The 26,912-nt window shown below is 41.4% G+C and overlaps 1 long non-coding RNA gene across 1 annotated transcript in view; it reads right to left on the bottom strand.

The window, feature by feature from the left end:
• LOC147372325 (uncharacterized) overlaps positions 1 to 7,528 on the bottom strand; it is a 212,181-nt gene extending 204,653 nt beyond the window's left edge. The window contains exon 1 of the long non-coding RNA XR_015164000.1: positions 7,394 to 7,528. This is a non-coding gene — a long non-coding RNA (uncharacterized LOC147372325). The remainder of the gene's footprint in view (positions 1 to 7,393) is intronic.
• Positions 7,529 to 26,912: the final 19,384 nt, after the last annotated feature.

Genomic DNA, 26,912 nt, shown 5'->3' with positions numbered 1-26,912 from the left:
AAATGAAAGTCAGAAGTCTTTTCTCCCTCACTTGCTTGTCCCTTTCTAGATGTCCTGTCCAGCTCTGTAAGGTTAACAACTGCTAAAAATTTCTGGAAATTTTTTTGCTTTAATTCCCTTTGCATATGAAAAAAGTAGTTTTTCCCTTAAATCATATTTTCCAACCCCTTTCCCGCTTTCAGGGCAACACTCTCTTGACACAAACCATCCTTTGCCCTTTTCTGAGTCTTTCCCACCTCCCCTCAACCCCCCAGGCTTTTTTGCCCCCTGCTAGAAGGCAGTAACCGCTTATTTGCCAGCTTCAATACAGTCAAGTCATCTCAGACACAGTCATGAATGAGAAGATGAGAACTTGGAGACGAGCACCTTGTGATGAGGTGATGAGAGAAAGAAAAAAAGAAAGATCAAAAAAGAAAACATCCTAAAAAGCAGAAATTTCCTGAAGAATCTCCCTGCAGCCCTGTTGAGCAGTTTTCTCTTTCTCCTCTCTGAGTAGTCACCCCAAATCCATGGACTCTGCCTCGTTGCCGAAATGTCAGAGTGAAACTTTAGCTGGACAGTTAAATAAACACGAGGTCACTGGCAAAGAAAGACCCTGCCAAAGATCTAAGCTCTCCAAAAGATCCCTGATGAATGCAGTCCCAGTTTGGAAGGCTACCCGTTCTGCTTTCACCCTGAGCTGTTTATATTTTTGTTGCTGTTGAAGTTCGAGTGAAGCTCTCCCAAAAAAACTTTAGGAAGTAACCTTTCTGACAGGGCCCTCCAAATACACTTGCTTCCAAATGCTTGCTCTGGCTAGAGATGGCACATCACCTCACCCACTGCTAATCTTAGCTCACTTTCCCTCTCTCTACAATATTTTTCAATAGCATCAGTCTAAGTATTCATCTTTAGAAAGCCAAATGGAACTTGGGCAGTGGACAGTGGATCTCTCCAGAGCTCAATCAGCGATGCTCACGTTTGAGAAAAAAGCACAGCAATCGCTCAGATAGGTGGAAGAAGACCTCTAAGCCCACGTCTGGAACACTCCATGACTTTGTGTTGACTGGACAGTGACTGAGAGGTTTCTTTGGCTCACAAGTAAGAGACTCAACAAGCTGGTGCAAAACAAGCACAATAAAGCTGCCTCATAATTATATACATAGCATGAGCCCAGAGTTTGACATGAGTTTGAGCAAGCTCCAGGAGATGGTAATGGACAGGGAAGCCTGGCGTGCTGCTGTCCATAGGGAAGCAAAGAGTCAGACACAACTGAGCAACTGAACAACAAAAATGAGGCCAGAAGCCACCCTTTGGTTTTGATTCAGGTAACTAAGGCAGCTCCTTCCTTTATTCCATACGGTAGAAAATGTTAAGGTCTAATCTTGTTTTGGACACAGCAGCTCTGTGTCTCTTTCAACGTCCATCACCTCCACTTTAGTGCCATCTACTTCCTTAGTCAGACTCAACCCCCCAGCTGCCACCAGCATCACCAGACAAGGTACCTGGTCCTCTGCATTTGTACCACACCTGGACTGACATCCCAAGTTCCATCTTGTGTTTTTCTAGTCTCCAGACACCCTTCATTGATTGATAGTGCTTGATTGGTGAGTCTTGTTCATATTCAAGAGGAAACACTGATGTTTCTGACATGGGTACATAACTGGAGAGTTGGGTTCTGTGTACTTGCGACCCTAGCAAATCTTTCTTCTCCTATCAAATTAATGTGATATTTAGCACTCTCAGGAACTGTATTGGGTTCATTTATTCATTCATTCACTCATTCCACACATATTTGTTGAGCACATATTATGTCCTTGACACTACTGTTGGCTTTGAGATAATTTGGTGAATGATATAAAGACCTTGGCCCTTACACAACTGACATTCTACTGGGCTAGAGCATGGGGAAGAGTGAAGATAGATACAGAGAACAAACAATAAACATGGAAAATAAGCTAAATTATACAGTATGAGAAGGACTATGAAAAAACGAAAAAGGAATAAATCAGAATAAAAGAAATCAGAAGTGATGGAGGAGAGGTCAGATTGCTATCAAAATACAGTGTCTAGGATAGGTCTCAGGGAGAGACCAAACAGGTGGCATAAGAGTCCTTAAGACAGGTGACTCTGGAATACTTCTGCAAGAGAGAGTACAGCTGAAGCCGAATGAAATGGAGGCCAGCAGTGGGAGATGAGGTAATGAGATATGGGGAGGGCAGATGGTATAGGATCTCTCTAAGGACAACAAGGAGCCATTGGACAGAGATAACTATTGCTTTGTTACCTGCCCAGCATATTTTCCATCTGTCATCACACTTCAATTTTCCCACTTCTCCCCCACTCTTAGTCCACATGACTTAGGTGGTGTTGATCAAACCTCATGATCCAGGTTTAGACACTCATGTCTGGCAAATCACTATCCTGGTCACAGTGACTGGCTCAGAGGTGAGCACTGCATCCATGTTAAGCCTGAGATTCAATTCTAGGATTTTGCTGAGCTAAAGGATAAGAGGTATGGTTTTTCTATCTGGGTTGCCAAGTTGATAGAGTAAATTCAGAGCTTTCAGCAACCATTGTAGCAGCATGAAGCAGCAGCTTGCCTCAGAATGATGCCAGCGTAGAGCCTAGGAATGGAGAAACACATTCCTGTTGACATCATATGAGCACCTGGATCCAAACTTGCCTGAATCTAGTCTTTCCAGCCTTTTTAGTTATTTTAGTAATTTCCCTTTTCAGCCTGAGCTAGTTCAAGTTAGATTTCTCTTACTTGAATGGAAAAACACTGACCACAAACTAGCACTGATAGAAGCAAATTAAAATTGTCATTTTATAATGGCCTCAATGTCTTGCCTCTTCAACCAAAGAAGTAATTAATGGTGGGCATGATGGCAAGGAATACATGTGAGTCATGGATAAAATTTAAGAGAACTTCAAACTATACTCCTGTCCTCTAACTTTCACAGCTGAAATCATTAAATCTCCACTTTAGTGCATGAAAACTTTTGGTGGAAAACATGGAAATGTTGGAATCATGGGGTCAAATTAAAAATCAAATAATCCTCGAATCTGGATCCCTGTGACTTTTGTAGCCCAGCTCCCCAGTTTTTGACTTTGGCTCCTCCTCCCCTTATGTCTGAGTCCTTTCTGGGTTTGAAGGTGACAGGGGTTTCATCTCTTTCTTTTAAACCTCAGTTTCACTGTGCTTGTCTATAGTAAACAGAATTGTTCACCCCAATTCTTCATACTTCCTTCACTCACAACCTTGCCATGTTTTCTTCATGGGTGCAATGTACTTCCCTACATTTCGACTTTGATTTTAGCTCTATGACTTGCTTTGCCAATAGCATGTAGGCAGAAATAACAGTGTGCTAGTTCCAAGCTTGGGCCTTAAGAGGACTCTCATGTTTCCATTTACTATTATGGCTTTATTATCATCAGAAGTTATCCTACTGGTCCCCTGAGATGGGTGAGACTGTGTCAGTTCTCTCTCCTGTACCTGCAACAGCCTGAGACTGAGCTAACACAATCTAACTGCAGACCTTCACTTAGAGATGGAGTTACTCACCCAAGTCCAGTCTAGGAGGATAAATCACAGCTAACCCGCAAAAGCATTAGCAATTATAAATGATAATTTTAAGCCACGTAATTTTGGGGTGACTTGTTATGCAGCAGTCGCTAACTGATACACTAACTTCCTGACTTCTTTAAACTGGCTTCCAATATCAGCCTCCTGGCCCATATTCTTGGACATTCCTTGACTACCTGTACCTCCAAAACATTCTGGGCATCCTTGAATAAAATATTTAGATTCAGTATATCTAAGAAGACCTCTCTTTTCTTTTCTGTAAAAGTATAGGATAAAATACAGGATGCCTAGTTTAATTTGCATTTCAAATTAAAAAAAAACATTTAAGGATAAGCACAGTCCAAGCAATAGTTGCAAACTTTTGTCTGAATTCAAATGTAATTAACATTGTGCATTTTTATTTGCTTAATCTAACAATCCTACTCCTCTATTTACCCTGGTGGGCTTTGACAAAAGAAAAAGATGAGACCCCACTCCCAAACACACACACTATATACATGCACACTTAAGACTAAGGATCATTTATTCTATCATTTCATGAATGTTACCAGCAATGAAAGTTTAGAGCTAATTTCTTGGTAAGTCTGTTTGAATAGTTTGCCCTGTAAATATTTTCTCCAAATCCCAAGATGCAGAGGTAAGGGAAGGCAAGAGCTGTTTCCACCACATTCAGTTAACTGAATCAGTGGAAGATCTCCATCTGTTTCTGTATAACTCTCTCTAGTGAAAATCTGTCCATTTTCAATCCATCAGAGGTGAAACACAGAGTTAAATACCAGCAGCCACACAGTGGGATCACAAATGCTGCTTATCATTCCTCGGTTCATAGAAGGACCCTATCTTTAATGTCAATTTGATTAAAGGCTTCAGCTTCAAAATAAAATTTGTGTCCAAGGGGCTTTCATTTTCCCTTTGATAAACGGGCAGAATTCACTTTTCCTTAATGTTATTCCAAAGAGCATTGTGTTACAATGGGGGTTTTGTGATGCCCCAAAAAACATTTTTGAAACTGTTCTTATCTTTCCAGGCTCTTGCTAACAGCCACCACAATACTGTCTTGGGTATCAGTGCTCCTACTTAAGTCGACAATCAAGAAATAAGTATCTGGCCTCTGGAAGTTGGATCTCCTGGGTCGGAGAGAGAAAAGTTTGTATATAAATTCTTTTCCATAAAAGGCTTTTTCAAATGACTGAAACATGTAATACCAGGTAACTAGCTCCATATTCATTTTCCATCAGCATTTTGTGAGCACCAACTAGGTACCAGGTGGTTTATAGACAAGGGGTTCTTCACCTTGACTTCACATTAGAATCACCTAGGGAGTGTTTTTAAAAACACTCCTCCCTGGGGCCCACCCTTGGAGAGTCTACCTCAATTAGTTTGGGATGGAGGCTGAGCATTAGTATTTTTAAAAGCTCCCTAAATGGCAAAACTAATACAATATTGTAAAATTTAAAAATAAAATAAAATTTAAAAAAAAAATAAATTCTTTAAAAAAAATAAATAAAAGCTCCCTAAAGACTCTAAGGTGGAGGCAGCAGGAAGCAATACTGATATATCTAATTGTGCTTATTCTTCCTGGCAATCTGACCAGAGTGGCAGGAATATCATGCATAACACAAGAGGACTGCTCACTAAAAAGCCACCCCCATCACCGCCTCCTCGAGCTTGGGTCTATTTCATGCTCAATTTCATACCACAACAGCTTAGGACAATGGGAGTTTTTTCTTTGAGTTCTTAAAATATGTATAATGCTCAGAACATCTCAGAAAATTAAACCCACCATTCTAAAACATGATAGATACATTTTAAACTTTGTATTAAATATCTAATGTACAAAAAAGGAAAAGAACAGTATAATGAGCCCCCATTATCCATCACCCAACTTAACAATTAGACACATTTTCTCAGTCCTGTTTCCTCTCTGTTTTCCAAGTTTTCTATTCATTTTGTTTTACTCAATTGTTTCAAAGCATATCCCAATCATTATATTATTTATGTGTAACTACTCTAGCATTTATCTCTAACACCTTAGGCCTTAGTTTGTTCTGGTAAAATAAATATAACATAACATTTACTATTTTCACCATTTAAGTGTACAGTGTAGTGGCATTAAGTATATTCACTTTGTTATGCAACCATTACCACCATCCATCTCTAGAAATTTTTTCCATCTTCTCCAGTTGAAACTCTGTACCACTTAAATAACAACTCTTCAACCCCACCTCTTCAAGTTTGTGGCAATCTCTATTCTACTTTCTGTCTCTGGAAATTTCACTAAACTGCTGCTGCTGCTGCTGCTAAGTCGCTTCAGTCGTGGCTGACTCTCTGCGACCCCATGGACTGCAGCCTACCAGGCTTCTCCGTCCATGGGATTTTCCAGGCAAGAGTACTGGAGTGGACTACACTAGGTACCCAGAATAAATGGAATCATACGTTTGTCCTCTTGCGTGCCTGGCTTCTTTCACTTAGCGGAATGTCTTCAAACTTCATCCATGTTGTAGCATAAAATGCCTGAGGATTTTGCCTGTAGCAAAATCCAATACTATTTTCATCCTTTACAAAATTAATATGACATTAACATGATAAGTTTCCCTTAAAAGAGCAGTGCCCTCTCACCCAAAACCTAGCACTTTTTTGTGCCATTCATTTGTTAGAGAAAGAAACCAGGTCATTTGTCCTATAGAATTGCCTGCATTTAATTTGTCTGGCTGTATACTTGTTTCCTGGGGAACACCAGGGCTTTCCTGGTGACTCAGATGGTGAAGAATCTGCTTGCAATGTGGGAGACCTGGGTTCGATACTTGGGTAGGGAAGATCCACTTCAGTATTATTGCTTAGAGAATTCTATGGACAGAGGAGCCTGGAGGGTTACAGTCCAGAGGGTCACAAAGAGTCAGACATGACTGAGCAATTAACACCTTCACTTTCATACTTGTTTCCTGGGGAGCACTAAACATGTTCCTCCAACTGTTTCTGGAAAGCTGGTGGGTAGATGGAGACACTTGACTAGTGTCCAGTTTGTTGGCAAGATGACTTCATGGGGAGTATAACACAGATCTCATTGTGCCCATTCAGGAGGCCAGTAATGTCTGTTCTACTCTTAATAATGTTATGATTGCTCAGGTGATGTCACCCAATCCTTCCATCCAGGTTCTACGTGATAGGAATTCAACACTGACTGAAGCCACTCTGAGTGTATGACCCCCTACCCAGCTTTTCTAATCTGTTCAAAGGGAGAAACAGGATCAAGGAAGTTTAATGATTTCTTCAATATCATCTGTTTGTCAACAAATATTCATCATGCTCCCACTCCTGGAAGAACTCAAGTGTCTTTCCATGTAAAATTCCATCAGTCCTCCCCATGTTTCCACATGAATCAGTTCTCTAAGAACTTGGAAACTATGAAAGTTACCTAGAGCAGACCACATGCCTCAGGAAGGTAGGTATCTTCTCTATTAATTCTCCACTGAACTCCCTGGATAGAGCATAGCTCCTGGCACAGAACAGACAGCTGACAAAGATTTGCTGTATGAAAGGAAGAGTGAGTGAATGAAGTGAATGCTTAATTAACCTCATCAAAAGCTGCATGGATTTTGGGCACTTTTCCAAACATATGTTTCTCCATCTCCTTTACATATATACATCTTCATAAAAGAGTGTCCAAATAGTTCTTATTTGATTCTGTCCATGATTCCATCCCAATATGAATCTTAGATATTTGTGAAGAGCAGTGTGATCTTTTGCCAACTGCCTCTTCTGGGATATCTCACAAAGAGTTGAGGAATGGCTTTGATTTCCCCAAAAAGCTTTGAAGTCTCTTACCTGGATGCTCTGTTGCTCCTCTACAATTTCCAGACAGCAGCCAGGCTTAAATTTGTCAAGAGAAATTCTGATCATGCCATTCTATCACGGAAAATGTTTTAAATGTCGTTCCATTGTTCTTAAAATACAGCCCAAACTCTGAACTGGGATCCTCAAGTTCCTGCCCATCCCACCTCATGGACATCTCTCCAGCCTCATCTCTTAGCCTCCCTCTTCCCACAAAGGCCTCCTTTCATTCCCCTGACCACAGAACCTGCAGCCCAGTCCCATCTGAGGCCCTTACACCTGCTACTTCCTCTGCCTGGCCTGCTTCTTCGCAGCTCTTCCTAAGGTTTGTGTATCTTCACCCTTCAGCTCTCTGATCAACTGCTCTGGGACAACCTTGTTTAAAATGGCCCTCCCCTGGTTACACTCCATTCCATCAACCTGGGTATTTGCTTTATAACACTGTCACCATCTATCACCACTGCCCAGGATTTAACTCCCAAGGCTGTGACTTATTCTTGGACCTAAATATTCATATTATTTCTCAGGTCATACATGGACTCTGCTTTGTTCTCCCTGCTTCTCCATCTGGTTTATTCTTATCCACTCTCCTCCCACCCTCCCACCCTAGGAGTTAGAGTCCTGTGCCTTATCCCAGGCCCTGTGCTAGGACCACGCTGCTGCTACAACCTGGTGAGCTTCTTCTGGATCTATCCCATGTCTCCCATCAAAGTCTTGCCCATCCCTCTCCCCTGATCCTTTGTCCAAAGTGACCAATGCCTGCATGACAGGTCACGTTAAAGGCTGTTACACCAAGAACAAGCAAATTTGTTCTGCTCCTCCTCCATGGAAACAGGGTAGGGTGTCCCCAAGATCTTAAAAAGGAAGAGGAAGTGGGTCTGTTGCTCACATAAACACTTTAAATGAAAAGAAATGTCAGCATTTTAGCTTTGAACTATTAAGTTAACCACATGAAACTGCTGGTTTGCTACCTACCAAAAATAGAAGATTTATGTCACTCAGCCCCACCTCTCTCGGCTCGCTTCTCCCACCCAGACATGGCACACGAAACTATTGTCAGCTGTCCTGAACTAATTTGGAGTGAAGAAAATATGGACCATAATTAAAGGGTGAAGGCTGGGACAAAACTCGATGGAAGAGAAAGCCTTCCCAATCATTTTGCTATTGCTTAGGACACTTGAAACCAAGGATCAGAAGGAAATATTGGTCATTCATTCACTCCCTCAGCACAAATGCATTAAAGTCGTACTGTACACTAGGTGTTATGCTTTTAACCTCATATTCTGTTTACACTTTCTTTTAAATCTCAGTCTTAGTCTTCCTTTCAAGGAAGGCCTTTGTGTTGTAAGAGGAACAGCACTTGTTTAGAGTAAAAACAACAAACAAACAAACAAAAACCATGGCTCAGCTCCCAGGGGAGTTCTTAATTAGCTGGATGACTGTGGGGGAAGTTTCAGGCTTTCTCTGAGTTCTCCAGTCCCTCACTAATATGTGTTCTCAATCGCTCAGTCATGTCTGACTCTCTGCGTCCCCAGGGATGGTAGCCCGCCAGGCTCCTCTGCCCATAGAAGTTTCCAGGCAAGAAGACTGGAGTGGGGTAACTCCAGGGGATCTTCCCAACCCATGGATATAATCCGGGTCTTTTCCATCTCCTGCACTGACAGGCAGATTCTTTACCACTTCACTGCCTTGGAAGCCCCTGCTCATTAATAGAATTATGTCTATTCCAACTTGAACAAACTGATGGCTTTTAAATCAGAGGCCATAGCTGCTCTGAGGAAACTTGAAAATAAATAAAAGGTTTATGAGAAAAGGAGTGAGGGGAACTTGCCCACAGTGAGTGCACTTGTCTCATGGATCAACTTATTTCATCCTGAAAGTATGATGTGGGTATTTTTTTAGACCCATTTTGTCAATAAGGTCTAAAAAAAATTGATTAAATGGGTCTAAAAATATATCCACATCATACTTTCAGGATGAAATAAGTTGATCCACAGGGCAAGTACGCTCACTATGGGCAAGTTCCCTTCACTCCTTTTCTCATAAACCGTTTATTTATTTTCAAGTTTCCTCAGAGCAGCTATGCCCTCTGGTTTAAAGGCCATTGGTTTGTTCAAGTTGAAACAGACATATTAAGTTGGATAAATGTCTGGGGTAAGGTTCATCGACTCCAGGTTAAGAGCTCCTGATGTATGTTTAGACGCTTCAATACTAGGTGGATGACTCTGACCCCAAATGATCAACGTCTCTGTTTGCTTTCTTGTTCTATTTTTGGATGTTGTATAAACACACCAATATCAAAGAGCAGTGTCAGAGTTTTGCTGTAACACTGGACTTTGCCACTGCCCAAAGCCCTTGGCTAGTGTTATCACTGATCATGACTAATCATTGGCAAAGCTGCAAGGAAGAGTCCCTCTCATATCCAGCCTGAGGAAGTGTAACTTGAGAACACTTTTTGGAAGACAATTTAAAAGTCCCATTAGAAACTCAGAAATGTATATAACTTGTATATTATAAATTCACCATTAAGAATATCTGGTGGGATGGACTTAGAGAACAAACTTATGGTTGCCAGGGAGGTGGAGGTGGGAAGGGATAGTCAGGGAGTTTGGGATCAATGTGTACTCACTGCTATGTTTAAAATGGATAGCCAACAAGGAACTGCTTTACAGCACAGGGAACTCTGCTCCATGTTATATGGCAGCCTGGACGAGAGGAGTTTAGGGGAGAATTGATACATATGTTTGTCTGAGTCCATGTGCTGTCCACCTTAAACTATCACAGCATTGTTGGGCTTCATAAGCTATAGTCCAATATAAAATTAAAAGCTTATAAAAATGAATATCTGGTGAGAAAGTAATTTATTAGATGTTTGTTTATAAAAACTTGAGAAAGAAAGTGAAGTCGCTCAGTCGTGTCCTACTCTTTTTGACCCCATGGACAGTAGCCTGCACCAGGCTCCTCCGTCCATGGGATTTTCGAGGCCAGAGTACTAGAGTAGGTTGCCATTTCCTTCTCCAGGGAACCTTGCCGACCTGGGGATTGAACCCAGGTCTCCCACATTGTAGACAGACGGTTTACCGTCTGAGCCACCAGGGAAGTAGGAAACCTCAATATCCAGTCAGAGGCTTAATTAAATCAGGTGTGATTACCTATAAAATATAATACAATTGGGCCCTCAGAAATCTCACAATAAAATGAGAAAGTGCAATCTATTGCTAACTGAAGAAAGCTGATTATAAAATAGCACAGCACAGTGGTTTTTTGTTTTTTGTTTTTAATACCAAATACACCAAAAGTTTACCAGTCCTTATGTCCATTGCTGTTGCTAAGTCACTTCAGTTGTGTCCGACTCTGTGTGACCCCATAGACAGAAGCCCACCAGGCTCCCCTGTCCCTGGGATTCTCCAGGCAAGAACACTGGAGTGGGTTGCCATTTCCTTCTCCAATGCATGAAAGTGAAAAGTGAAAGGGAAGTCACTCAGTTGTGTCCGACTCTTAGCAACCCCATGGACTGCTGCCTACCAGGCTCCTCCATCCACGGGATTTTCCAGGCAAGAGTACTGGAGTGAAGTGCCATCACCTTCTCCACCTTATGTCCATAGGGGAGGATTATTGGTGATTTTTGTCATACTTTGTGCTTTTCTATATTTTCCAAATTTCTTGCAATCTATATAAAGTCCTTAAAATACTTTTGAAGCTAGAGGGTTAGGGGAGAGATGTATCTTTTTGTTTCTAAGTAGTTAATTAAAAAACAACTCTTTAAATAGCACTTTAGGGGGTCCACCAGCTTCCCTGGTGGCTCAAAGGGTAAAGCGTCTGCCTGCAATGCAGGAGACCTGGGTTCAATCCCTGAGTCAGGAAGATCCCCTGCAGAAGGAAATGACAACCCATTCTAGTATTCTTGCCTGGAAAACCCCATGGTCGGAGGAGCCTGATAGGTTACAGTCCATGGAGTTGCAAAGAGTCGGACACAACTAAGCGACTTCACTTTAGGGGGTCCAGTGGTCCCGTGTGGTACAGTTGTTAAGATATCACCTTTCCATACAGGGCATGTAGGTTCTATCCCTGGTTGAGGAGCTATGCTCCCACATGCCTCACAGCCATTAAAAAAAAAAATCTCACTTTACCATGGGGGAACAGGGCAGGAAGCAGGAACTTCTGAACTGATGGAGACAAAATGGCCACTGTTACATCATCATTATGAAAGATTTAAGAAACAGCCTTGCTGGTATTTCCATGTTTTAAATTAGTGCATGTTTAAAGGATGTTGTAGTAAGATTTCCAGGCTACATGTAAAAAAGATCATGACCAGTTGCATTCAACTCAGTGAAGTGGCTCAGATGGTTAAGAATCTGCCTGCAAAGTAGGAGACCTGGGTTTGAATCCTCGGTTGGGAAGATTCCCTGGAGAAGGAAATGGCAACCCACTCTAATATTCTTACCTGGAGAATCCCACAGACAGAGGAGCCTGGCGGACTACCATCAGACACAACTGAGTCAGACATAATTGAGCGACTAACACATACACACACCACACACACACATACACACACACACACAGTGAAGAGTACACTGGAAGGTCAGGGCAGGAGGAATCTTAGAAATCAGTTTGTTTTACTTCATTTTCTAGGTGAGGCATCCAAGCTCAGAGGAGTCAAGTAACTTGTCCTAGGCTGAAGAGCTAGTCATGTTCTTATACATGGCACTATGTAGCAAGTACACAGGTGTTCATGTGATGAATGGGAAAAGATTATCACAAATTAGAAAGACCCTTCACAAATCTATCCATTTGGAATAAGGTGAGATATAAAAAAAGAGTAACAGGACAAGATGAAACTGTGTTCACAGCATTCCACTCACACAGTGTTCGTTTCAAGGAAAGTTATGATAAGCTTACTTGGACTAGAAACTGAAGCCTTGGGGCCATGAAATGCTTGGTGCTAATGCTTCAGGAAAGTGGGTGCAATTCTTCTCTGTGCAAAAAGAGAATTGTATTTGTTCTTTATAAAGGGAAGGATGAGAAAAGAGGAAATGGATAAGAAAAGTTGGTCACAAATAGTGAGTAGACAGCTTTCTGTGAAGTCCATGGAACAGCTGAGTTCTGTATCCAAGTTGGGGCCACCAGTAGGCTGACTTGTCCTAGTTCAACCTAGTTTGCTTGAGACTTTCCCATTCTCAGAAAGGATGGTCCCATGTCCCAGGAACCCCTCAGTCCTGGGCAAACCAAAGTAATTAATCACTTGAGGGCAACACGTGCAGTTGTGGGAGCTGGAGACCTCATCTGACTTCAGGTTACAAAATACATTTTTAAAATCCAAGAGACTGTCAAATTTTGCAAAACATTGTTGAGTTTTGTAACAGAGTAAATGAGCAAAATGAGAAAAAAAAACCATTTATTCCCACATTTGAAGAATCTATAATTTCTCAAAAGCCACTTCCTAGGCTGTAATACAGATTTATTATTTGTGAATGTGAAAACCTTCATTAGAAAGCTTTTCTCTTCCCCAAAGAACAAGGATTAAATCCCTGCCCTGCCAATTATGTAACTCACCAGACCTGTAATATATATGTGGAAATCATATCTCTTGTAAATAAAATCCAACTTCCACGTGTAAAAATGGAGATACACTTGTTATACTATTTCAAAGAAGCTTAAATGAGCACTTTTTTCCCATTTTTAGATCCCCTGCAAATGTGCTAATATTGAAGTAGATGAGAGATGCAGGTAAAAGCTCAACATCATGGAAGCTGACCCTGGCTCCACGGAAGCTGCCAAATTTTCCTCCCCCAAGTTTCCTCTTTACCTGAACAGACTAAGACAACCTTTGTATTTTTAGCAGGCACTTGTGTTCTCAACTACCCCCTCAGGTAATTCTGATGTATATAGCCAGGGTCAAGACTTCAGTTTAGAACATGTATGGTGCAATGAGTCAAACAAATTCCTTAACCTGAGTTCTCCCATTCCTTAGGCATAAATTGGGAATGAAAATAGACCCTTCCTGACAGATGAGAGGAGAGAATGTTTGTAAAAATGCTTAGAAACACAGTGAGTAGTAAAAGAATGATCAAGACTCTACTTCTGATTAGTCACTTAATGCTGTCTAAGCTTCAGCATCCTCATCCATAGAATGGAATTCACTCATGATCATCTCTAAGGTGCCTTTCAGTTCCAGCTCTCTATGACTGAGTAGGGTGGAAAGCAGAGATTGGCAAACTTTTTCTCTAAAAGAGCAAAGAGTGAATATTTTAGTCTTTTCAGGCCATATGGTCTCTGCTGCATAAGACTCTGCCTTTATAATGTGAAAGCAGCCAGAGTTAATACGTAAACAGATGAGTGTGGCTGTGGTCCAAGAAAACTTAATCAACAAAAATAGGTTGTGGGGTGGCAGTAGGGGGGTGGCTAGATGGACCTTGGGCTGTAGTTTGCAGAATCCTGGTATAAGTGATAAAAGGAGGAACTTAGCCAGTAGTCCAATGATTAAGATGTTGTCTCCCACCATGCAGGGGGTGCAGGTTCAATCTCTGGTCAGGGAGCTAAGATCCCACATGCCTCGGGGCCAAAAAGCCAAAATATAAAACAGAAGCAATATGCTAACAAATGCAATTAAGACTTTAAAAATGGTCCATATCCAAAAAGAAAAAAAAACTTTAAAAGACAAAAAAAGATAAAAGGAACAGGTAATTCCTTCTACTCTATACTAGTCAGAACTCTAGTAATGTGTCTTCTCCCAGGTACTAAACTTTAGAAAATACCAAGGCACAGAACAGTTATATAACATGCCTTAGTAGGTTATATTTTTCAAATTGGCCATAACAGTATCTCTCATTATCCTCACTCTTCATACAATGCGACTTTGACACTCTTCTCTTCAAGAGGTGGGGCCCACACTTTCTAACTTCAGCTCTGGGTAAAATTATGATTATGGTACCGTGAGTGACATTAGATCCCCTGGAGAAGGAAATGGCAACTCACTGCCGTATTATTGCCCAGGAAATCCCATGCACAGAGAAGCCTACAGTCCTTGGGGTCGCGAAGAGTCAGACACAGCTTAGCAACTGAGCACGCGTATAAAGTGACATTGGGTGATTTTTGAGAAACGATAAACATAAAAAAAAAAAAAAAATACAGCTTCCACCCGGTTCTCTTGGGATACTTGCCTTTGTAACCTAGGCACTGTGCTCTGAGGAAGCCCAGGTCATCCTGCAGAGAGGCCCATATGGAGAGAAACTGGAAGACTGCACCCAACTGCAAGTCATGTGAATAAGCCATCTTGGAAGTGGCTCATCCAAAACAGTTGAGCAACCCCAACCAGGAGGAGTAGAGATGAAATGGTCCTGCTAAGCACTGACCAGGTTGAAGATTCAGGAATGAAATAAATAACTGGTTTTATTGTAAGTCATAAGTTTGTGATGGTATGTTATGGAGCAATAGATAAAGAAAGTTTGGTACTGAGAATGGAAAAAAATGTGTGTATATGTATGTGTATATATATGGCATTGACTTTGGGATTGGACAGTGTGGAGAAACCTAAAGAGTTTAGTGAAAGCCTAACAAGTCTCACCTGAGTTAAATTCACCCATTCCAGTCCATTTTAGTTTAGAAATGGAGTAGCCATGCAGTACTTGGATGCAATCTCAAAAATGACAGAATGATCTCTGTTTGTTTCCAAGGCAAACCATTCAATATCATGGTAATCCAACTCTATGCCGCAACCAGTAACACTGAAGAAGCTGAAGTTGAACGGTTCCATGAAGACCTACGAGACCTTTTAGAACTAACACCCAAAAATGTTAGTTTTTGGGGACTGGAATGCAAAAGTAGGAAGTTAAGAAACACCTGGAATAACAGGCAAATTTGGCCTTGGAGTATGGAATGAAGCAGGGCAAAGGCTAATAGAGTTTTGCCAAAAGAACGCACTGGTCATAGCAAATACCCTCTTCCAACAACACATGAGAAGACTCTACACATGGACATCACCAGATGGTCAACACCGAAATCAGATTGATTATTTTCTTTGTAGCCAAAGATGGATAAGCTCTATACAGTCAGCAAAAACAAGACCAGGAGCTGACTATGGCTCAGATCATGAACTCCTAATTACCAAATTCAGACTGAAATTGAAGAAAGTAGGAAAAACCACTAGACATTCAGGTATGACCTAAATCAAATCCCTTATACAGTGGAAGTGAGAAATAGATTTAAGGGACTAGATCTGATAGAGTGCCTGATGAACTATGGATGGAGGTTTGTGACATTCTACAGGAGACAGGGATCAAGACCATCCCCATGGAAAAGAAATGCAAAAAAGCAAAATGGCTGTCTGAGGAGGCCTTACAAATAGCTGTGAAAAGAAGAGAAGCAAAAAGCAAAGGAGAAAAGGAAAGATATAAACATCTGAATGCAGAGTTTCAAAGAATAGCAAGGAGAGATAAGAAAGCCTTCCTCAGAGATCAACGCTAAGAAATACAGGAAAAAAAACAGAATGGGAAAGACTAGAGATCTATTCAAGAAAATTAGAGATAAGGGAACATTTCATGCAAAGATGGGCTCGATAAAGGACAGAAATGGTATAGACCTAACAGAAACTGAAGATATTAAGAAGAGGTGGAAAGAATACACAGAAGAACTGTACAAAAAAGATCTTCATGACCCAGATACTCATGATGGTGTGATCACTCACCTAGAGCCAGACATCCTGGAATGTGAAGTCAAGTGGGCCTTAGAAAGCATCACTACGAACAAAGCTAGTGGAGGTGATGGAATTCCAGTTGAGCTATTTCAAATCCTGAAAGATGATGCTGTGAAAGTGCTGCACTCAATAGGCCAGCAAATTTGGAAAACTCAGCAGTGGCCACAGGACTGGAAAAGGTCAGTTTTCATTCCAATCCCAAAGAAAGGCAATGCCAAAGAATGCTCAAACTACCACACAATTGCACTCATCTCACACACTAGTAAAGTAATGCTCAAAATTCTCCAAGCCAGGCTTCAGCAATACATGAACTGTGAACTTCCAGATGTTCAAGCTGGTTTTAGAAAAGGCAGAGGAACCAGAGATGAAATTGCCAACATCCAGTGGACCATGGAAAAAGCAAGACAGTTCCAGAAAAATATCTATTTCTGCTTTATTGACTATGCCAAAGCCTTTGACTGTGTGGATCACAATAAACTGTGGAAAATTCTGAAAGAGATGGGAATACCAGACCACCTGACCTGCCTCTTGAGAAACTTACATGCAGGTCAGGAAGCAACAGTTAGAACTGGACATGGAACAACAGACTGGTTCCAAATAGGAAAAGGAGTACATCAAGGCTGTATATTGTCACCCTACTTATTTAACTTCTATGCAGAGTACATCATGAGAAACACTGGGCTGGAGAAAGCACAAGCTGGAATCAAGATTGCCAAGAGAAATATCAATAACCACAGATATGCAGATGACACCACTCTTATGGCAGAAAGTGAAGAGGAACTAAAAAGCCTTTTGTTGAAAGTGAAAGAGGAGAGTGAAAAAATTGGCTTAAAGCTCAACATTCAGAAAACGAAGATCATGGCATCTGGTCCCATCACTTCATGGCAAATAGATGGGGAAACAGTGGGAACAGTGTCAGACTTCATTTTTTGGGGGCTCCAAAATCACTGCAGATGGTGACTGCAGCCATGAAATTAAAAGACGCTTACTCCTTGGAAGGAAAGTTATGACCAACCTAGATAGCATATTCAAAAGCAGAGACACTACTTTGCCAACAAAGGTCCGTCTAGTCAAGGCTATGGTTTTTCCAGTGGTCATGTATGGATGTGAGAGTTGGACTGTGAAGAAGGCTGAGCACCAAAGAATTGATGCTTTTGAACTGTGGTGTTGGAGAAGACTCTTGAGAGTCCCTTGGACTGCAAGGAGACCCAACCAGTCCATTCTGAAGGAGATCAGCCCTGGGATTTCTTTGGAAGGAATGATGCTGAAGCTGAAACTCCAGTAATTTGGCCACCTCATGCGAAGAGTTGACTCATTGGAAAAGACCCTGATGCTGGGAGGGATTGGGGGCAGGAGGAGAAGGGGTTGACAGAGGATGAAATGGCTGGATGGCATCACTGACTCATGTACATGAGTTTGGGTGAACTCCAGGAGTTGGTGATGGACAGGGAGGCCTGGAGTGCTGTGATTCATGGGGTCGCGAAGAGTCGGACATGACTGAGCAACTGAACTGAACTGAACAGAACTGAATGAGTCTCAAGTGGTATCAGAAAAAAAAAATGAATAAAATGTTTTGAAACTGGAGGAAAGAATTTCTATATTAGGTAGAGGCAGAAAATTTGACAAGTCAGTCATCTTGCTGCTTCTTAATGCTGATGATAAAATGTGAGAGGAGAGAGATAAGCTGAAGAATATGCGTACAAATGAGCCAGGGTTTGCCAGGTTTGAAAAATAAAATCACTTCTCATTGCTGGCCTTTCTGAGATTTTCAAATCTATAAACAGTTTTGAGCCAAAGATAGTTAAAGAAAGGGTGTGATAATTGTTTAAGTTGTGACCTTTCACTAACACTTCAGGAACAGTTAAGGTGGCATCTCAGAGATCCTTTCAGATAAAAAAAACTATGAAGGATATGAAGAGGCTTCCCCATTGGCTCAGATGGTAAGGAATCTGCCTGAAATGCAAGAGACCCAGGTTTGATTCCTGGGTTGGGAGGATCCCCTGGAAAAGGAAATGGCAACCTACTCCAGTATTCAATGCCATGACATGACTGAGTGACTAACGCACACACACAAGGATATGAGGGTCATGTATCTCAGACAGTCTCATTAAATGACAGGCCTTCCAATAATCTTAAGGGCAATATCCTTCAGAAGACTTCAATTCAGTTCAGTGGCTCAGTCGTATCCAATTCTTTGCAACCCCATGAATCGCAGCACTCCAGGCCTCCCTGTCCATCACCAACTCCTGGAGTTCATCCAAACTCATGTGCATGAGTCAGTGATGCCATCCAACCATCTCATCCTCCGTCGACCCCTTCTCTTCCTGCCCTCAATCCCTCCCAGCATCAGGGTCTTTTCCAATGAGTCAACTCTTCTCATGAGGTGGCCAAAGTATTGGAGTTTCAGCCTCAACATCAGTCCTTCCAATGACCAGGACTGGTCTCCTTTAGGATGGACTGGTTGGGTCTCCTTGCAGTCCAAGGGACTCTCAAGAGTCTTCTCCAACACCACAGTTCAAAAGCATCAATTCTTCGGTGCTCAGCCTTCTTCACAGTCCAACTCTCACATCCATACATGACCACTGGAAAAGCCATAGCCTTGACTAGACGGACCTTTGTTGGCAAAGTAGTGTCTCTGCTTTTGAATATGCTATCTAGGTTGGTCATAACTTTCCTTCCAAGGAGTAAACGTCTTTTAATTTCATGGCTGCAGTCACCATCTGCAGTGATTTTGGAGCCCAAAAAAATGAAGTCTGACACTGTTCCCACTGTTTCCTCATCTATTTGCCATGAAGTGATGGGACCAGATGCCATGATCTTAGTTTTCTGAATGTTAGAGGGAGCCAAAGATTAAGCACCTGTCTAAAATGGGTTTTTAGTGTAACTTTCATCTAGTGGATAAACATTAATGTGATTCATGGAAAATCCACAGTGTATTTATGATAATTTTTCTGGTGGAAGCATTGCTAAAAAGGACAGTAACTATATAAAATTAAAAGACACTTTTGGACTGGGATGTGGACTAAGAAAATGACTCAGCCATATACATGGGCTACAGTTTACAGAAGATAAAGGGTAATTCAGAAGGTGGAACCAAGAGTCAGAGGGTAGACCCAAGTGCTGTGGAAAATCATTCCAAGAAGAAGGATGAACCTTAATCAAGGATCTAAGAATATGACTCTGATTGGATTCCAGAATTATTATGACCCCAAACAGTTATATGTCTCTTATTTTTCTCACTCTTTGAATGGAAATATCTATGAGGTTGTTCAATGCCTTCCAAAATTGTATGCTCAATGCCTGTCCCAAATTATACTTGCTTTAGTCACAGGTCTTCAGAATGGTACTCAGATGGTTGCACCCAATGCCATAATGGGATAAGACTTGGATTCTGAGTAAGGGGTATAAGAATATTCTGCATAAAGGATGAATATGAATCATATTGTACCTAAAAGGTAGATTATGGAAGATTGTATTTTCCCAAAAAAGCCCTAATAACAGCTCCAATTTCACTTTTTCTTTTACAGTGTAGCATTGCCATCCTCTATCAAAATGTGATAATCTGTGGCTTCTGAAGCTAGGTTGTTAAAGCAGATAGATCTTCTGCCTAGTTATTTTGAAAAACTCCTCCTGGGTATCCAACTGCCATTGTATAAGGAAGCCCACACTTCCCAGTGGAGAGTTCCATGCTGAAATTTTTAGCCATGTAAGTGAGCCATTTTGGAAATGGCACTTTCAACCTTAGATGGGCCACTCCAGCTAACACCATGTACCGCAGAACCAAGCTGTCCCCACTGACTGCTACCAACCTGGCAGATATGTGCTATAAATAAATGATGGTTGCTTTTGAAGCCATTAAGTTTGGGAGTAGTTTCAGGGAACTCAAAACTGGTGCTCTGTGACAACCTGGGGAGGGGAATGGGTAGGGAGGTGAAAGGGAGGTTTAAGAGGGAGGGGACAATGTATATCTATGGCTTATTCATGTTTATGAATGGCAGAAACCATCACAATATAATAAAGTAATTATCTTCCAATTAAAAATAAAATTAAAGAAAATTCAGAGGTGGTCTGTCATATAGCAACAGATCATTGGAACACTTAGCAAATGATGGAGCTCACATTTGAACCCAGGCTCAGATGGCTAACAAATACATGAAAAGATGTTCAACATTACTCATTATTAGAGAAATAAAAATCAAAACTACAATGAGATATCACCTCACACCAGTCAGAATGGCCATCATCAAAAAGTCTACAAGCAATAAATGCTGGAGAGGGTGTGCAGAAAAGGGACCGCTCTTGCACTGTTGGTGGGAGTGTAAATTGATGTTACACCCTGCCCAGATCACCTGACAGGACTGAAAGGTATATTCACTCCAATGCTGGGAGTGTTTCCCACCAACAGCTCTCAGCTCTTAGGCCTCTAAAGGAATTGTCTTTGGCTAAAAATAGTCACCTTCCCCAAGGTCATGACTCCCTCCTTGGGCAGCCTGCATGCAACATCTGGCTTATGCAGGGATATAAAACCTCAGCCTCCTTCCCTCAACTTGGGCCAACTCTAAAGGGCCACCCCAGCTTCAGGACTCCCTCTGGGGTCATTTAAGGCCCTGTTGCTGCTGCACCACAGCCCATCTTCTCTCTTTTCCCTTTCCGCTCCTTAACACTATTCCTAACAGTCATTAAAATAGTAAGAGTAGAATTCAACATCTACAGAGGTGGTAAGCCTGAAGTATTCAAGTACAGGCTCTTGAAGGGAGTAGGACAGAGGGCAGTTAGTCTATGTAAACAAATTTTATTGAACGACTACTACATGGGAATATAAAGATAAGGGACTGTCTATATCTAGAAAATTTTACCACCTAATAAAGGCTATAGATAAGGAAATATGAAATTACTATATCACATAATAAATACTATAATAGAGTAGGATCTTAACTGGGCCACGGGAACCCAAAGGGCTGGGAAAGGTGTCTCTGGGCTTGGAAATACTGAACAAGCTGCTGCTGCTGCTAAGTTGCTTCAGTCGTGTCCGACTCTGTGCGACCCCATAGACGGCAGCCCACCAGGCTCCCCTGTCCCTGGGATTCTCCAGGCAAGAACACTGGAGTGGGTTGCCATTTCCTTCTCCAATGCATGAAAGGGAAAAGTGAAAGTGAAGTTGCTCAGTCGTGTCCGACTCCTAGTGACCCCATGGACTGCAGCCCTCCAGGCTCCTCTGTCCATGGGATTTTCCAGGCAAGAGTACTGGAGTGGGGTGCCGTTGTCTTCTCAAGAGCAGCATATAAAGATCCATAGGCACTGCTGAAAATACAAACACAGGTGAGAAATGGTAGGTGATGTAGGTGTAAAATTTGGCAGGGGCTGGACCATGAAAGACTGAGCATCCTGGTTAGTAGAATGTGGTTTACTTTATAGGAGTCATGAAAAGGTTTCAAGAAATGAAATGTGGGCTATATCCACATTCTAAAAAGATCACTATGACCACATCTTGGTAGATGATTTTAAAAGTAGCAAGACTGGAGACAGGGAGAGCATTTAGGATTTGTTGTTGCTATGATCTTGATGAGAAATTATGATCTTTTCTATTATTATTCAATGGCTCCAACTAAGAGAAATGGGAATTTTGTACCTCTTCCCCAACTCCCTGCCAAAGGCTAAACCATTTCATCTGGGCAGTCTATTCTGAATGTGGCTGCCTGTCACTGATTAAATTGAGCAATTAGCTGATTAATCCTCTTCTCCACCGAGAGGCTGAGAAAACAGAAGAAACATCAATGGTTCAGCAGTTTCATGGGGGCAAATTAGTTCCTCTATCCCACCCTACCCTAGTTCCTCTATCCCTATCCCACAGAAACAGCACCAGTTCCTCAAAATGAAGACTTATGTTAGACATTTCTGTGACATGGCACAGCCCAGCCAAATATTGAGACATTCGAGTGCCACTAAGGACTGACTTCCCTGCCCAAGAGTATCAGGACCACTCAAAAGATTTTCCCAAAGATGATAACATTTCTGCTGGCAGTGTATTATCAAGAATATCTAGTCTGGTTTGGGCCATAACTTATTTGTTGTTTGCGTTTGTCTTAAAAACATTCATCAACCACCATTTCTTTGGTTCCCAGGAATGCAGAGACCTGTGAAAAATGCAACAGAAAAATAACGCCTGGTTAAGTCACTTTTATGATGGTATTGAAATGAAATCATACCAACATGAGAACATCTAAGAGCCCCAGAAAATTACTGGAATCCTTTGAGATTCAATTCCCTTGAGATTAGAAAGGGAATGGAGGTAGGCGAAGAGGTTTCTATTTTATTAACTACTATCTACACACACATACACACACAACTACAAGTTGCTTGAAAATTTAATTTCTTAAAATATGTTCTAGATGAACATATTTAAAAATTAGACAGTGAGTGCATGTTTCGTGCTAAGTTGCTTCAGTCATGTTCGACAATTTGCAACCCTATGGACTGTATATAGCCTGCCAGGCTCCTCTGTCCATGGGATTCTCCATGCAAGAATACTGGAGCGGATTGCCATGCCCTCCTCCAAGGGATCTTCCCAACCTAAGGATCAAACCCGAGTCTCGTATGTCTCCTGCATTGGCAGGTAGGTTCTTTACCACTAGTGCCACCTGGGAAGCCCAGACAATACAAAAGATTATAGTAAAAAGGAAAAAAAAAAAATATATATATATATATACACATTTCCCTTTCATCTTGTCTGCCTTTTCTTTCATCCCAAATTTCCATGCCAGAGGAATCACTGTTCCAATTTCTTCTTCACCCTCCCAATGGTACTTTCTGCACACATAAGTATATATATTTCTTAGACCCACATCTCAAATCACTTGCCCTCAAATCTTTGTCTCAGAGTTGACTTGCTGGGAAACTCCCTTAAAAGGTACCCTCTACAAAGGTTGTGATAGTTTTCACTTCCACCAACAATTTGTTTCCCGTCCTCACCTCAATCCCACCCCCACTCCAACTCACCAGTAGTTTTGTTGTTTATTTAATCACCTGTTCATTCATTTAGTAGACGCTTGTTGAGCATTTTCTGTGCCAGGCCCACCTGAGAAAATGCTCAACAAGCCTCTACTAAATGGATGCAATACAGAGCCCTGGAGATCAGACATCTCATCTCCATCACCTGCACCCCTCCTCTTTTAAAGTGACATCTAAACATCTTTTTTTTAAAGTTAAGTCCAATATTCTTCTACAACTGGAGCAAAAGCATTGAATGTGCATAATCTTGACTAAAGCAACACGCAAAGTGAAGGGATCCAACAATCTGCAAAGGGCAACAAGCAGAGTGATGATCACATCCTTTCCAGGTTTGCTAGGGGATGGAGTTGAAGAGAATAGGAGATGTCAGACCCTTGAATTAGGTCAAGGGGACCTAGGACAGAGGATATTTTTCAGAGATTTCACATGTTGATCTAGACAAGGGTCTGGTCCAGGACAAAAAGAAGCTGTGTACTGAGCAATTTTGTCATAAGGCTACAAATGTTCTGCCTTTGTGATTTATGGACATGTTTTTGTTTTTCAGGCTGCCTGTTTTCATAGTAAAGAGCTTTATTCCCGGAGCACAAATTAATGGAGGTATTATTGTTTTTAAAAGAACAAGAAGGAAAGTCACCCCTATCCTGGATGAATGCCACAGTCTGCCTCGTCTGCTCCTAAACCAGGGCTGCCAAGCTCTGCTGGGAAGTCCCTCTGTTCTATGATCATGGACTCCAACCACAGCTGGGCCCCTGATGCTCTGAATAAAACTTCTACTTGTCCACAGTCGACTTTTTCTCATTTTTCCCAACAGTTCTTTTAAATCTTCTCCTTCCTCTTTAAACTTCCCGTTCTACTTTTCTCCTTGCTCTAAGCACATTAACCTCTTTTCTATTTTAGAAGGAAAACGAGGCAATCCAAACAGGGATCCTACATCCACAAACCTCTCCACGTCTGCTTCCATCCCCTTTCCTCAGTTACTAGCCTCTCCACCTGAGGACCCCAGCTGTTTCCTCTGGTCCTCTCCAATTCATCACTCTAGGGTTCCCTCCATGTATCTTCAGCTTGTCCAGGCTTCATTATAACCCTTTGTCCTCAGCAGATAAACACGCCTAAATATCTCCTGTCTTTAAATAAAGAGGCTTTCCCAGCCACTCTCTCTAGCTGTTCCCTTCTCTCATTGCTTTAATAATTTAATGCCTTGAAAAAAACCATCTACTTCACTGCTTCCACTCCTTGCAATCCTAATTCCCCTCACCTTCTAGTGCCTGCCACAATGCAGACACAGTGTTTTCCTTTCCCCTTATCAAATCTTGCCTTATTCAAAATCTCTATAGCAGTGTTATTCAAAGGCGGTCCCTAGACCAGCAAAAGAAATTACCTAGGAACTTGTTAAAGGCTTGAACTCTTGGGCCCCACACAGACTTTATTGAATTAGAAACTCGGGGGTGGTGTTCAGCAATCTGTGCTTTAACAAGCCCTCTATGTGACTCTAGTGTATATGCTGAGTTTGAGCTCAATACTGCTAACGTCTTGTCTTCCTTAAAATTCTTTATTTGGTTTCTGTGAACTTAATACTGCTCTGACATTTCTTTTTAGCCTCCTTCTTCTGTTCACCCATAAATAAGGTGTTTTCAGTGCTCTGTTCTCACACTATCTATTCTGTCCATGTGATGTCATCTATTTACAACACTTCAGTTACAACCTGTATTCATCAGGACTCTTGGTTATAAGTGGCAGAAAATGCAATTCAACTTAAGCAAATCTGAACAAAATCAAACAAAAGATTGAATGTCTAGTCTCAGTGTAATGTGCTTGTCTTGACCCAGGATCTTAAGGAATGTCATCATTTTGCCTCTTAGCACTGCTTCCTTCTGAGTTGACTTTGTAGTCCAGGTTCTTCTGTGAAGCCCCTTGAAGCTCCAAAAGCACACGCTTACAGTTCTGGGGCCATGGTGGTTTATGTGTCCATTCTAAACTAGTCGTTGTCACCAATGAAGTAGAATATGACAACTTTTCTTAAGCTTTAGCTACATCACCACCCCTGAAGGTAGAAGTCAGGTCAACCTTGACCAAATTGGCACTGATTTATTTAACATACATGAAGCACTTACTACTTGCCAAGTGCTGCTCATGGTTCTGGGAATGCAACAGTGGACAACAAAGTCAATAGGCTCATGGAGTTTATATTCCGTAAGAAGACATAAGCAATAAACAAATAAAACAAACAAACAGAGATAAGCATGGGAAGATGAAAGACATGGAGAATGATGAGGCTCCTGGGGTGGGAAAGGGGTAACTTTTCAGAGAAAATCAGAATGCTCTTAATGAATTCTAGGTGGGCAAAAACAATAGATACAACAGCTAGGTCTACATCTTTAATTATTATATCCAGTTACCTATTAACTCTGTCACTTAATAGGGAAATTGAAATGTTCCAAACTGGAAGTAGCATATTCTCTAACTTCCTACTTAGTTTTATTTGAATTGATTTTCTTTCTAAATAAATAATTTTTTAACTAATAGAGGTTAATATCATCTCTCCACCCCTCACACTGAAGACAGTAAATAGTAAAGTGTAGTAGGATAAAAGCGACAAAAATAGGAGTAGAGAGAAGCTACAAAGGCCATTTTTGAGAAGTCTGAAGTAGGATGCTTGTAGAAAGATGGTTAGGGAAGAAAGAAGTGAATGGCCATATTAAAAGTTCCCTTCAATTCCCCAGTGAAGCACTCTGAATAAAGTTCTTAAATTTAAAATGACTTCATTTGTGCATTGCTTCTAATTTCTACCCAATGACTCACGATGTGAACAAAGCTGATTACCTAACTGCCCAAGTTCAGTTTCACTCACAAAATCATGCCAGTTCTACCTCCTAAATATTTCTGGAGAGTATGCTCTGACCTCCATGCCTGTGACCACCTCCTTAGCCCACAGCCCATCATCTCTTCTGAATCTCTCATCCAAATTCTACCCAGTTTTTTGCATGTAGTATTCTCCACATCATTTCTGGAAATGTCATGGATTTCCAGGCAGTTCAGTTCTGAAGGTTGATTTGATGTTTGAGGTCAAAAAAATCTAAGTGAGGCTATTCACCTGATTATGTGTTTTCTTTGGCCACATTCAGCTGCCCAGGTGCAGGTATGGTGCAGTTGACAGAGATTTGGAGTTAGTATTTTGCCAGACAAGTACAATGGGAGGAGAGATGGACAAAGTATATGAACACAAGAGAACGGATTCAAGTGATGTGTCGTGGAATTTAAGTTGCATAAAGAGGGAAGCAAAGGCATGAGGAGACAATAGACAGGAAAGCATGGTAGAATGAAAGGGCTAGAGATCCCAACGGGAGAAACAATGGTTAGAGTAAGAGGACTAAAATAAGTGAGCTGGAAAGGCAGAAAATGTTTCATAGGGAGTGAGGTACTTGGAATGAAGATTTTGGAGACGAATCTTTTTTTCTTCCCTGAGACCATGCTTATCTAGTGTATTCCAAAAATCAATGTAAAATTGAAGTGAACTTTGGGTTAAGGTAGAAGCAAGCACACTTCAGCATTGAGATTTTTATGAGATAATATTTGGTAACCTAAGTAAGGGGCAAAACCACAACTGACTGCCAAACCAGGACTTGAACCCTGGGCCCTCAGATTGAAAGTCTAACATTCTACGGACTGAGTTATCCAGGCTAGAAGAAATTCAGTTAACAATGACTAAGGTATGAACCTGGAGGAAAAGATGATTGGGTGCAAGGAAGTCAAAGACTTCAGAGGCCAAGTTGTCAAATAGTCTGTGCATATGAATGCTGAAGTCCTCAAGAATGG

This window comes from Bos grunniens, chromosome 5 (assembly GCF_055505025.1).
Source record: "Bos grunniens cultivar Pamir isolate PY7600 chromosome 5, Bosgru_T2T1.0, whole genome shotgun sequence".
NCBI classification, from domain to species: Eukaryota; Metazoa; Chordata; class Mammalia; order Artiodactyla; family Bovidae; genus Bos; species Bos grunniens.
Note: the sequence above shows the minus strand (reverse complement) of the source record. Positions and strands in the feature narration are given on the sequence as shown.